We start from the raw sequence: 14,146 nt of genomic DNA, 5'->3' as shown, positions 1-14,146 counted from the left end.
TTCGATATAGGTTCAGTAGAATTTCTGTAGAAATTCTATATCACTTAAATTGAATTTTGTCATCAATGTCAATAGAATTTCTACAGACAATTTTCATAAGGGTGCTCATAAACGGCAATACAGCTCCGTACCCCAGCATACTAAGTAGCCGCATTAAGCAGGATTTTAACTCTGGTGCTGGCCAATCAACTTACAGTCCCGAAGCACACTGCTGATTTGGGTACAAGCTGAGGATATAAAGATGGAGCATGAAAAGACACCAACAAAGAGGAAGAATCAAGATGTCAAGGGCTACTATAACAGTGGCAAGAGCTTCTTGAATGAGCATATCCATCATGTCCGCGCGTTCCCCTTCAAAGAAAGCGACATCATCATCAATGGGAATGTCAACGCCCCTGGCCGAAGTAGGATGGCACTGCTCATTCTGTTCACAAAGGCGACAGTGCAAGCCTGGCGACAGAGAACGGTTTCTGAATCCAGTATTGAAAGCGTTAGTGTGACAAAATAAGGGATCATAAACAAGTCTATGCACAGAGAATAGCCCCATGGCAATGGCCGAAGAGTGATGAATGCAAAGGACGGGATGCAGCTGAAATATGCTGATAAAACACCACTGCAGCAGATCATGATGGCATGTTGCTGACACAAGTCTACATGCTGGTCGACGTACAGGTGTTGTAGAATCAAAATCATCTCACCAGTTTCCTCTTTTAACTTCAGCTCGCAGCAGACTATAGAGATGATCCTTTGAGATGACTATGCCACATCCAAAGATGTGAAGAAATGGGAGTGACAAGCTAGTAAACCGTAGGGTTCAGCTCCAGACAAAACCGCCTTAGTATGTGGGTCTTCATGCAGCAATATACCAGCATTTGCAAGGGATTTAGAGAGAACATCTGGATGCTCGTACTTTTCAACACTACGAGCAAGACACACAATGAGAGCATTATCAAAGAGTCAGGATAGAGTTGGACCAAAAAGTTGTGAAGAGGTTGCTTGGCCAGCAGAAGGAGCAGGAACATGGCATTGCCAAGCTTGTTCCGATAAAAGCTCCCATACGAGAACGTATCGGCAGAGAATCGTGAGTGCACCAGCTTCTGTTTTTAATCGAGGGATTCTTTAACACGAACACATTTTTTATTTTTTTATTATTTTTTTTTTTTTGGGGGGGGGGCTTTCCTGGGTTGAAACTGTCCTGGTAGCCGTTCAATTTGATCAAGAAGAACTTTTTTGCCCTTCATGTTCTCATCATTTGCACCTTTTTGACTTTTAGATGGCATCATCACAAATCATCACTTCTGCAGCTCATCCTTATAAAACGTGCAAAGAACCACTTCACCCTGCAGATTTTTTACAGAGATTAAGTTCCAGGCGCGTAGTACACCTGGAGACAATGAAGATCTCCTCTGTCCAGTTCAGTAGGTATCCTTTGGTGAAGACGCCCTTGTACTTTGAAAGTCGCACTTTTTCTCCCATGTGGAACTTGGGCTTTACCCCTCTAGATGTGAACTCTGTCCCATACTTGTTTTTAGAGACAATTTGGTCGTTCACATCTGTCATGTCCAGTACCCTCATGAGAGCATTGCCAAGCTTTGTGCTAATGTAATTCACGCCTATTCGGGCAAACCAGCGACATAGGGGTGCAGTTTTTTATGGGTGAAGTATTTCTGCATCAGCCCTTTAAAGTTCTGCATCTTTCTATTTGTCAAATCGTGCCCTTTGTCTGTCTGCAGCTTTTCGGGCCTCTGGCTACTATCGCTGACCAATGCTTTTGAGCCCTTCAAGAGTATCATCGCCTGTCTTCCTTTTGACGAGCCAAGGCCCATGGTAACCTGCTGAGCATGTCGATGATAGTCAGCATGAAGTGGCACACTTCGTTGTCTTGGCGTCCTTGCATCTCTAAGGGTGTGTCTTCCACTGCTCATCTCTTCGGGTTTCAAACAGAAAGTGCTTCATCTGGCAGGCTGGTGAAGGGTGTATGTAAGCTGCCGCACACAAACCAGTCTGTCACTTGTTTCTGGCCTAACTTCACCCCATTTTCCTTTGGCCTTCTCCAAAGTTCCCCTCACCCCTCTGTTGGGTGGTAATATATCTACCTGAGGTGCTGCTCGACCTCCAGAGCTGCCTGTGCTTTGCTCTGACATGACAAGCATACAAACTCTAGACAAAAGATGCTAGGGAAATCATCAAAGTCGACGGACTGGCTCAACTGATTGGTAATCCATAGCCTGATGCTGCTGAGCTTGGTGGTCCCATTGAGGAGCATTGTGAGCTGGCTACTTATGTCATAGACCACTATCTTGCAGATATTTTGGTGTAATTTGGGGAAGGATTTGCAAATAGGTTATGGTGTCAATGTTGTAGTTACTAGGCTGCAGCATCCTGGTTTTCCATTACCCATTGGAATTGCGATAACAGCTTGTGTTGTTCTCTACTTTTCACATCCATACGGCCCAACATACACTGGTTGGATACTTCTCATTGATTCCATCAAGAGTGACCGAAAACGAATGTGATGAATTAATGGTGGATGTTGTACTTAAAGCAATGAAAAACCCTGGGTTGGAGTTGCCATCAGATATATTGGTGGGGACTTTCATCTTGACTTCTTTGGTAGCAACACTGAACACCCTCGGTGAGGAGACCTGAAACATGGCACAATGAGGATCGATATCAGGATGATTACCCTCAAGCGAATCATCCTGCTGGACGCTATGTGTACTTGCAAAAAAACTGTGAAGAATGATGAAGTGAGAGATAATCTGTTTTTTTTTCATTGATAGGCTCCAGCATGGAGACACCTTTTGTTGATCCACAGAACGTATCTCTCTCGAACATCAAATAATTAAGGACATAGAGAGAGGGGAGAGAAAAAAAGTCGATAAAAGGCCTCTAGCTTGTTTTCAAGGTGAGGTCTGGGGTAATGGCCTTGTGATGATGGTGCTCACAAGCCTGTTTTGGCATAAGATGCCGGCATATCCTTATCCCTAAAGGCACAATAATAGAGACTCACTCACCGTTCCTAATACTTTGAGGGTTCTAGGCGACCTGGAGGGAAAAAATGTAGGATGTTTATTTTGTTTTTCAAAAACGATACAAGTTCTCTGCGAATAAGTATAAACTTTCACAGTCCTCGCTTTGATCCAGACACTCTTCCATCGTCGGCGTGTGTCTATTGAGCCCTTTCAAAGCCCTTTCAGCACCCACTTCGATTTAGGGATGATGGTCTCATTTTAGCCCTGCAAATTGATGATAATGGTGATTCCCAACTAGTCCTGCCAGCCATCCCTCTAAGATTATATTTAGTACGAACGTTCTCGAAAAAACTACAATGAGTAGTTGCCCCTTCCTGTGTAACAGTGACCTTCAGTTGACCTTAACGCACCCTGAAAGAGTTTTGGAGGCGTAAAAAAGGTCTAAAATGTTTAAAGATGATTGGTCTAGAACTGGTAGTCACCCTGATTAAATTTAATGCAATTTTCAAGCATACGGAAAAATGAAACACTTTTTGGCACAGTTAAAGACACTTTAGGGTCACATTCCAAAATCAATATCTTCTATACAAATGCCTCTACCATCACCATATTTTAATGCAGTACATTAGATTCATTTGATAAATATATGTAACTTCACGGATATATCTAGTTTTTATTGAAGAAAGAGTTTCATAGTTTGTTCAACAGCCCAACATGTTTGGTGAAATGACAATTTTTTTTTTTAAATTCCAAGTCAATACTCATCTCATCACCATGTTCGTGCGAGGATCAGTTGTCAACCATTAATAGTTGAAATTACAAAATGAAATCTCTTGTACACAAATGCACTTTTAATCATCATACTCTGGTGAAGAACGTTCATTTCAAATTATTTAAGCTTTGGATGTGGATGAATCGAAATTACTTTGTAGATTGCAAAGATATTGTCGCGATCTACATTTTATTTTCTTGGATTATTTTATCTAATGATACATAATTCCATGGTATTTTTATATCATAGTATATGAGTGTTTTGTTAAGGCCTTCAACTTTAAGTCGAAGGCCAAAAGTTGTGGTGCTTCGCGAAAAAGACGAGTACACGCTGACGTCAAACAGAGAAAAAAATATTGCATATATATATTTATCAAAAGAGCAGTTTTTTCACTTTTCATTTAATGCGTATGGATCAGAAGTATTGTTGCAGATCACAAAAAATAAATTGCGATCTGTTATATTTCCTTGGATTACTTTCATTTAATGTGTAAAAAGGCCCATCACCCAGGAGATATGCGAACCATTTCGAAGTACTGTCATTCTAAAATCTGATCAAGTTGAAATATTGATACACCGAATGCAATCTCTACCAATCAAACGTACAGATTCGATCACGTGAATTACAAATAATTGTCTCACTCTGTCCCGTTGCCAGCCTAATTTAGCCATTGATTGACAGAGAGGCTTCACAGCACTAGCGCGTAAAGCTACAGTATTTAGAATATTTTCAAATGTATTTATGTGCGAAGTTGAACGAGAAGTTCAGAAGAGCAGTTCTAATTTCTGGAAATGTAATGGTTTTTAAAAATATGTACAAACTTACAATCTCAGCTAGCTTTAAAGGTTCCGTTTGGTAGCACCCAGAGTACTTCACTTCGTGTTTGAGAAGCTCTTTGTGGCCACAACACTGCTTTACAAGTTTAAACTGTTGTTGCCAACTCTTCAATTCCGATTGTCAAAGTTTATTGTTATAGACTTTGATGCTTGCAGATACACCCACTGCAAATGGAAGCCTTATAGTTTGTGTTACTTGCAATTGAAGGAAACTCTGACTTATTTTCGACGTTCGATAATAAATCTCTAGCGCTACAGTATGAGCTAATGTCTCCAGTATCTCTAAGCTGCAGGTTCAACTCCGACAGGTACTGTCTAAAGGCAATTTTTATTTATAATGAAGGAAATTTTGCGTTGTTTGTCGAATGAATTGGACGTTTTTGTGCCTTCTATGTCACTTTTCTGAAGAAATTATGCAACTTTATGTCTTCAGTTGAACTTACGTTTAAGTGTAACTTCAGGTTTTTGCATAGCGTAGCCCTAGTAGCAACATCTAACGCCTTCATGAAACAAGAGAACAAATGGAAATGCTATTCAAAGCCTAAGTTCACTGCAAAATTATTCCGCCAGGTTTAAATTCATAAGTATTCATGAATACGACAAAGTACACATTAGTGCCTCGGGAAAACAAGGTGTCATTCCTCACACACCAGCACCCAGGGCGCCGGTGACATCGAGCTTAGGATGGTTTCAGCTGCAATCCCTCATACCAGTAGTGCACCTCGGCGACTGCCCAGGCACTTCAGCGCATGGAGAGATCCAGACTCCGAAACCAGATCCAGCAGTCACTATATTCTCGGCCGCACGTCAACCATGAAAACAGAGTGTTGATCGGCCCTCAACTCCCTCTACTGTGCCTCGTGCTTTTGCCAGTAAGGCATCCAACAAGGTTTGTGGGAAAGTCCAACCCTCGGGCAAGGAAAACGATCAGGTATGTGTATTTTTTAGATGGAGCCGCGTATTGTTGAAGCGTTTTGTGGCACACATTATGGAGACCGTGACATGGCTCTTCATCGTTATAATTTGTAAATTTCAGTGGACTACTTATTTTGTCGTCAGCAAGCTATACTTTTACTGTTTTAGCCCATGGAGGACACAGCTATGTCTATGTCTTTCCTTCGAGGGAATTGCAGCGATTATATTGTGGTCACGAGTTAGTAAATGCGAGTCGAAGTTTATCGTACACCGTCCACGTGGGACGAATTTTTCCCTGTGAGGGATTGAATGTATAGAGGGGTAGTGCATGTGATGCCTACCAACAGAGTTGTTTCCCTGTCTTCCTGCGAAGGAATTGAAAATGTAGTGACCGTGGTCACAATCACGGCCATGAGGGATGAATTTCTCCGTTTGAGGAACGGATGTATAATAAGGTAGTGCATGATATGTCTACCGGTGCAGTCTCCTCAGATAAAACTTGTAGACGTTTAAGGTGTGCTATTCTGAGACTGCCTTTCTGTGCATTTGCTCACAGATGCGGCTGTAGCTGTTGGAGTTACAGAAAATAGTTGACGAGCTGGAAAAGTCTGCAGGTACATCGTCTGTAGAAGATGCCATCCGAAAAGTCCTACTCTACTTGGAATGCCCGACCGAAATTATTGAATGAGTTACGTGTTCTTGTTTCAATCGGTTTAGAGCCGTGCTCGCTCAATTTGAAACCAGCGTTTTCATATCATCCTCTTACTTCTCAGCAATAAAGAGGAAGAGGAAATTGCCTTCATAATTTTCAAATTTCTGGAACGTAACAAATGAATACTCGGTTTACTTCTTTGCCTGTGGTGTTATTGGGCATATAGCTTAAGTGTGTACAACATAAAGAAGAACGTTGACAAATTCGTTTGCAACTGTTGTGTAATTTATCGAGGGAATTGTCTTCTAGTTTAAGCTTTCAGAAGATTATCAAAGCGTAAATCAAATGCACCATATGTTGTCACTTCTTGGTGGTTCCCTTCGACAGGGGAGGGGCGAATACCAAAAGCCCTTGCCTCACGGCTACCTCCAATTTGCAGGATCCAATCATGGTTGCCCTCTGTAGGTTAACAAGGGCTCTTTCCCTTTTCCCAGTTTGGCATTCCAACAGGGAGATACAATTTACAGTTGATCAGTGTTCAGCGATGGACAACTTTTACCTTGGTAAGCTATAGGGCACCCTCAGACATGGATCAGGCTGTCCTAACTATACAAGCAGCTCTGCGAGGAAGAAGTGAAGTCTACCCTCACGAATTGATCATCAGAAGACTGATATTATACTGATATGATACTGTAGATTGATATGCGCGCACAAATGAGCAGGAGAATATGCTCTCTCAAGTTATGCGCGTACAACTTGGGTAGGCCAGCGCACCTTCTGTTGGCTGGCTTAAAAGATGAGTAGCATACCCGGAAATACGGCATATTTTTGCAAAAGCGGAGTACGTTAGGTCAGCACAATGTTCTTGCACGAATTTGCCATCTTTAACAGTAACGACACTGTATGAAAGATTGTTAATCTTCTTAAATGTTTACAAGTTTATGTGATTAAGCAATCATGTACATTGACACAAAACTCTTAAGTGTGAATAATAGTCCGACCAAAAAACGTTTTTGTAGCATTCATGTAGAAAAGAGGGTATAAAATAAAATTGAGCTTCACACAAGATAGTCAATGAAATCTCTATCAGACCAAAGCTGTGCATTAGCGAGTAGAACCGAAAAAATATACATTTTCTTACGTCAGAGTGCTGCTAATGTAGGCATTAGCGTAAATCAAGGTCAAGACTCTTTTTGAAGCTTGTCAGATATACAAAGCATTTGAAGTGAGATTCTGGTGACTTATTCCACAAATGAGTAGAAATATTACTCCAAGGATGGTAAAGGATCGAGTCCAATAATTCTTAGGAAACGTACAATGGGGATAAGTAGTCGCTTTCTGGTCGGATTACATTGGCACCCACGATGTTCGAAACGAGTTTTTCTTCGTTTTGTGAATCTTATCGATATTACGTTGTTCATATCTTTGTGATGTGTCGACTTCAATGAATTTAGTAGAAGCTAATTCACATAAAAACAGATCGCGAGAATATGACTGCGTGTCAATTGTCGGTGCTCTGTAACTCAGGTATACCAGGCATTTGAAATGAAGGTCTTAAGAAAGAATCGAAATATTTCTCCAAGGAGGATAAAGGATCGAGTCTAATGATTGTTAGGAAACGCGCAATGGGAAACAGTAGTCGTGTCAATGATATGTTCGTTGATACATACATATTATGCTTAAGTTGTAAACTTGACATCACTTCATCTTTCAGCTAACATGCGTAATGTCGTCTATATCGAGCGTCTGGACAATAGTGGGACACGTACAATGTATAAGGTGAAATATAACAGCACAACAATTGACCTCATAAAGTGGCTCACAGAGAAAGAAAATGACGCGGGGTTGTCGCAACAGGATATTGAAGATGTCAAAGACGGTAAAAAACGTGTGAGGGTGTATGTAAACCAGACAAACTTAATGGTGACATTGTTCAACTCGAGAACAATCAACAATTGGCTGACTTAATCGGAAAAACTCTCATCTATGAGTTAGCACATCCAAGTAAGTTGCTGATCATATCCTGATCATACCATAAATCCAATCAGATACTTTAAATATTAGTGAAAAAACAATGATAACAATATTAACTGTTGTCTAGAACTTTTACTTGGTTTTTGTGTGGTAGACGAAACTTGAGTCAAAGCGTCAAATTCTTGCATCTTTTAAAGCCATAAAACTGCTTATTTTACTTTGAAATGACTCCGGCAAAGAGCAATTGCGTATCTTGCGGCCTTTTAAAAGACTTAGTCAATAACTCGGGTTCCCTTCGACAAATGGCTATGAAGGCCATTGAAGTCACTTCAATCTAGCAATACTATGTGCAATTATTGACAAGGCCCAGTCTCATAACTACTATGCCACCCTGACGTAAGTTTAGGTGTACCATTATATATAGTAAAACTGGCAAAGGCGTTCTTAAAAATTTCCCTATTACACGTGTACATCGCAATAAACTTAAAGATACATTTTAACTAAGGTCATGTTCATTGTCACGTGACATGCTAATCTAAAGGTAACAGATTGCAGAATACATACCATCTATTATGTGTGTATTCTGTTTTCAGACATTCGGATAGATGGAATACCAGTAAGTGAATCGTAGAACTATGTAATGGACAAAACATCGCTTTATTTGGAGACCCAGGCCATGGAAAGTCATCTACAATAAATTCGATCGTAAGGGTAAGTTTCCTACCTTACGGCTTGAATTCTTTTATTTACAGTAATTGTGATGCACTTATTTTAGTTCTTTTGTCTATTCTATATTTTACTTTCATTATAAATTTACTGTTAAATATATTATTAGAGGAATACGAAAGCGGTCATGCACAAGTATACCGCAAGTTATACACAACTTGACTTCATGCTTTTCAAAGTTACCGTGTTCAATTTTAATTCTTTTTGAGAAGCTTGCTTCACAAAGATGATTTCTTGTAAACATCATCTTGTAAACATCATCTGTAATGCCTAAATGATAAAAAATATTTATTTACATTTACATGTTTATGTGGCAATTAATCTACCATTATTATTTTCCTACTTCGCAAAGTTCATCGGGCGCAGAATGATTAAATCAACTAGTAAATTTAAAAAGTATGGAGAAGGAATTTCCCTTTGCCGAGTTATCGTATCTTCCATGACAATCCAATCATTGTAACTAATTTTAATATCTTTAAATCAACTCATAGTGTGGTATTACGAAAATCGAAAATATGACGCTGCTAACATGTTCCATTTTTAGATCATTACGGTTTATGGTTATGAGAGTGGCCTACATTTCAGGTAGTATGCGCTCGGAAAGTGAAAGACAAGACATAATTAAGCTCACTGTCATAAGGGAATATTTTAACCATTCTCTTTCAAAATCAAAAATAAAATTGGGGTCATCCCGCTACTACAGTCCGGGTAATGTCCATATAGAGGATACTATGATAAATCAATCAGCGAACCTACCGTCGCAACGTCATGAATAATTATCTGTGCTAACCAAGGCTCGCACATTACAACGAGTTCGGAACTTTTCGGCTTGATTTCACCTTTTATTTTAGGCACTGGGTAGTTTTTAGATGTAGACGTTACGCACAATGTTCAGTACGGTCGAGATGGTGACCGACACAAGTGGTTAGTACATCGAAAATTACTTCTTTGTTTCGATCGGTGGATCTGTCAGGTCAGATCGCGATCTGAGCATAACATTTCAAAGTGAACCAACCTAACATTTTACTCTTGTTACATATACAGTACATGATTGATTCTTGGCTTAACCTCATTGGCTCTTCCCAACTATCCTCTATATGGACATTACCCGGACTGACTATAGAAACGTATTACGCAAGATCCACAAACCGACATTTGAAATTAAACATGACCGACACCCTGTATTTACTTTATTAAGAAAAAAATACAGTTTTCGAATTTCGAAAACTAAGACGGCAAATTGTTTTTATTACACCAAGAACTTTAAAATGAACCCCCACAAGTGGTAGATCAGAAAAGAAATTTAAAACTTCAAGAGTCGAAATATCTATCCCCGAGGCGCATTCTACCTTAAAAGCAAGCCAGCAGCAAGAGTGCTGTGGGCATGTCTATTTAAAGACACAACTCAATTGTCAATCGAGTACAATTTCTATGTCAGAGTGTTAGCGATCCGTCTACTCCAGATTTTGTTCTTAAATACTTGGCCACGAGTGATGCAACCTTCCTAAACCACGCTCGGTCTGCCATACAATGACATTGCAAATAAATAAATAAATAAGCTTATGAAACTTCCATGCACACACGAACGCATTTGTCTTTACGGAATGTCAATTTAATTACGATATCTGTCTCTCCCTCCGGATCGTATCATCATAAGATGGGAAGACATTGTTTGGGTTAACAACTCGAGCGCTCGTTCCATATGTAAATCAGTCATGATAAATATATTTGACTTATTAATTTTTTAACAGCTGACCATTGTAGTACGTTAATTGAATCATCGGCAAATGTGAAAGAGGCAATAAGCAAAGATGCTACATCAAAACATTTAATTGAAATATAAAATACTAATACAAAGTCTATCATAGACTGCGTTCACAGATAACGATTAGAGGGCTGGAGGAATAGCGATTGATTTCAGAACCCTCCCCCCCCCCAATACCCTAAAAAAAATTCAAAATCCACCCTATATATGATCCAACTTTTTAAAGTCCCCCCATCTATCACATGCCTGCATAATATTATTAGTGAAGGATGTGAGCGCAAAAAAATAAACACGTATCGCGTCGTTCAGGTTGCAGGTATTCAACACTACCTGCATGTTATTTGTAGCAGTCTGTAAAGTCATATTCCTAAGGCAAGTTCTAAAATTGATTCAGTTTTAAAAGCATCAGTGAACTTTTGGATTTATCGGTTTAAAACCACTTGAGTTAATCCACCTCTGGCCAGGTCAACTGCTCCTGCCGAAGAGCACACAAAATGACGATCATGAGAGAGTAGGAGAATCGTGAATTCTGGCTAATTGTCATATGGTAAAAAACTGAGCATAGTGACCGACCACAAATTTGTTTCAAAAGTACAAGACAATTTCTGAAATTTTGGGTGTAATAATTGCAAATTAGATAAAAATAAATAATTCAGTGTAGTAATATATTATTTTCATTTAGGCCTTGCTCTTCAAAGTTATACTTTTGTATTATTTTATGATGAGAATGTGAAAATTTCGAAATGAAGCATGGTGGCCCCCTACCTTTTTTATTTATTATAAGATTATTACATATGCCAGCATTTCATGAGTGATTATGAGTAGGTTCAGTTTAACAGAGAACATTGCTCCTGAACTTTTGCTTTTTTTGGACTGAAAACACACTTTCCTAGTTTCTGACTCCGGACACTCTACCTATGAACACTCAGAGCATCTTCAGGTTGATCTGGTTCTTTGCTGTAACTACCTTAGACCCTGGAAATCGTCGTGCAAAGATTTATCTGGTCCTTCCTTGTACAGTGTACAACTTTCATGGTGGGATAATCTACATTTCAAAGGCTTGTCTTGTGCTCTGGTTGACATTTACATCATAATAGCACACTGCTACGATTGGATACCTACAGAGGTACATCTGTCGGTCATGCACATGCCTTTCAAAGGATGAATTTTTCAGTAGCATCATTGGCGCTAATTACTGTCACCTGCTGTCTAATATGCGATGTGAACATTTGTCCATACAAGCTCAGTAGTTACAAGTACAATGGAACAAAGTTCAACTTCAAACGACATCACAAGTTCAGTCACTGTCCTATTCACTACTATGCAAATTCTGTGTCAACTTTCACATGCAAGTATTTACAACTTGCAGGAGATATTGAGTCTAACCCTGGTCCTCATATCTCCTACAATGGTACCACTGCAAGGGATCCTTGTGGTAGTTGTTCAAAACCCGTCAAGTGCAATCAGAGGAATTTACTTTGTGAATGCTGTTATTTATATTGGCATCACAAATGCATTCCCAACTTGTCAGTAGCAGACTACAACAGACTCATTTCAAGTTCTGATCCATGGATTTGCACACAGTGCTTATCATTTCCGTTTTCCAACTGCAATTCATCATTCTTTGACTCATCATCGTCTAGTTCACTTTCTTCAAGTGTGGACAATACTTCTGATGAATCGGTAAATGAACTTCAAGATGGACCAGCTAGCAGAAGTGGTCTACATACTATGTTATTAAATGCCCATTCACTTAAACGGGTTAGCAGAGCTGGCTGCAAATTAACTCAGTTTCAGTCACTTGTCTATTCACGAAGACCAGCAGTGATAGGTGTGACTGAAACCTGGCTTACTGGGGATATTTTGGACAGTGAAATCCTACCCAGTGGTTATTTAATTTATAGAAGAGACAGGCCTAATAGGAGAGGTGGTGGAGTATTGCTCGCCGTTCGTGATGACATCTTATCTCTCAGTCGCCAAGAACTGACACCTGGGAGTGAAATTGTTGTGTGTGAATTACGTCCATCAAGGTCATCAAAGATAGCACTTGTACTGTGTTATAGACCTCCTAGGGGTGACACTGATTTTATGAATAATTAAGACTTACACTCGATTCTATCCTATCAAATGGCTTCGAAAAGGTCTGTATTATAGGTGATTTTAATGTACCCAAGTTAGACTGGTCGTCAGTCACTTCGACTGTCGGCTCAGGCATTGAAAATGATTTCTGTGATTTTGTTATCGATTTCTCTTTGGAGCAGTTAAACCACAATCCGACTTTTTCAAGTGGTAATATACTTGATCTTGTTTTAACTAATTTTCCAGAAGCTTTAGTGATGTTATTACATATAATGATATTTTGACTCTGATCACTGTATTGTTGAGTTCCATATTAACTGTAAACCTGACAGAAAACACAAAGTACCTAGAGATGTTTATAATTATAAGAAAGCTGACTTTGAGGGCCTCAGGCAGCACTTGTCTTATGTGCCACTGAAGTCAGCACTTTTAGAGAACGACATTGATTCCTCGTGGCAACGGTGGCTGGATTTGGTTTTTATAACTGTCGATGAGTACATACCTAAAGTGAAAATCCGTAAAAATGCCACTCCACCCTGGATTGATGGAGAAGTAGTACACTTATCCAAATCTAAAGAGCGTGCCCGGAGAAAAGCAATCCTGTCTAACAAAGGTGTTCATTGGGCGAAATACCGCAAGCTAAGAAACAAGTTAAAAAATCTTATCTCACTGAAGTATGATAGTTTTCTTGACAACTTAGCAAGTGATATGCATAAAAATCCTAAGCGATTTTGGGGCTTTTATAGTGCTAAGACTAAATCACATAGTTTGCCTAGTATTTTAAAAGGTAACGGCAAAGATGTGTCAACGGCTTTTGACAAAGCTCAACTTTTTAATGATTTTTTTTTTTTTTTTTATTCAACTTTTAATCATGATAGTACTTGTACTGATAGTGAATTTAATTTTAATAGCGATGCCCATTCAAATCCTGCCTTGGGTGATATTGTTTTTACAGTTGATGAAGTTTACAATGTTCTTAAAAATTTGGATCCCAATAAGGCTGTGGGCAATGACAAGTTATCTCCCCGTCTTCTTCGGGAATGTGCCAGGGAGTTATCCCCTTCTCTGTGTGACCTTTTTAACATGTCATTGAATGCGGGAAAGCTACCATCACAGTGGAAACATGCTAATGTTATTCCTGTGTATAAGAAAGGTCTGAGGGAAGACGTTTGTAATTATAGACCTGTTTCTTTGTTGAGCTCAGCCAGCAAAGTGATGGAAAGGTGTTTATTCAATAGAGTTTATCCAATCTTATCTGAAAAGATATATAGTTTACAACATGGTTTCTGCAAGGGGAAGTCATGTAGTACCCAACTTGTACAAATTGTTCATGACATCGGAGAAGTCTTAGATAAAGGAGGACAGGTGGATATGCTTTATCTGGACTTCTCAAAGGCATTTGACAAAGTACCTCATGACAAATTATTAAATAAGTTGCATTCTTTTGGTTTT

The 14,146-nt window shown here is 39.3% G+C and overlaps 1 long non-coding RNA gene across 1 annotated transcript in view; it reads left to right on the top strand.

Moving 5' to 3' along the window:
- Positions 1–14,146, top strand: part of LOC139116523 (uncharacterized) — a 67,583-nt gene that overhangs the window by 35,222 nt on the left and 18,215 nt on the right. Inside the window, exons 2-3 of the long non-coding RNA XR_011548327.1 lie at positions 7,865–8,154; positions 8,718–8,835. This is a non-coding gene — a long non-coding RNA (uncharacterized lncRNA). The remainder of the gene's footprint in view (positions 1–7,864; positions 8,155–8,717; positions 8,836–14,146) is intronic.

The sequence above is a fragment of the Ptychodera flava genome, chromosome 17 (genome assembly GCF_041260155.1).
Source record: "Ptychodera flava strain L36383 chromosome 17, AS_Pfla_20210202, whole genome shotgun sequence".
Classification (NCBI taxonomy): domain Eukaryota; kingdom Metazoa; phylum Hemichordata; class Enteropneusta; family Ptychoderidae; genus Ptychodera; species Ptychodera flava.
This window is presented reverse-complemented; position numbering and strand designations above follow the sequence as displayed.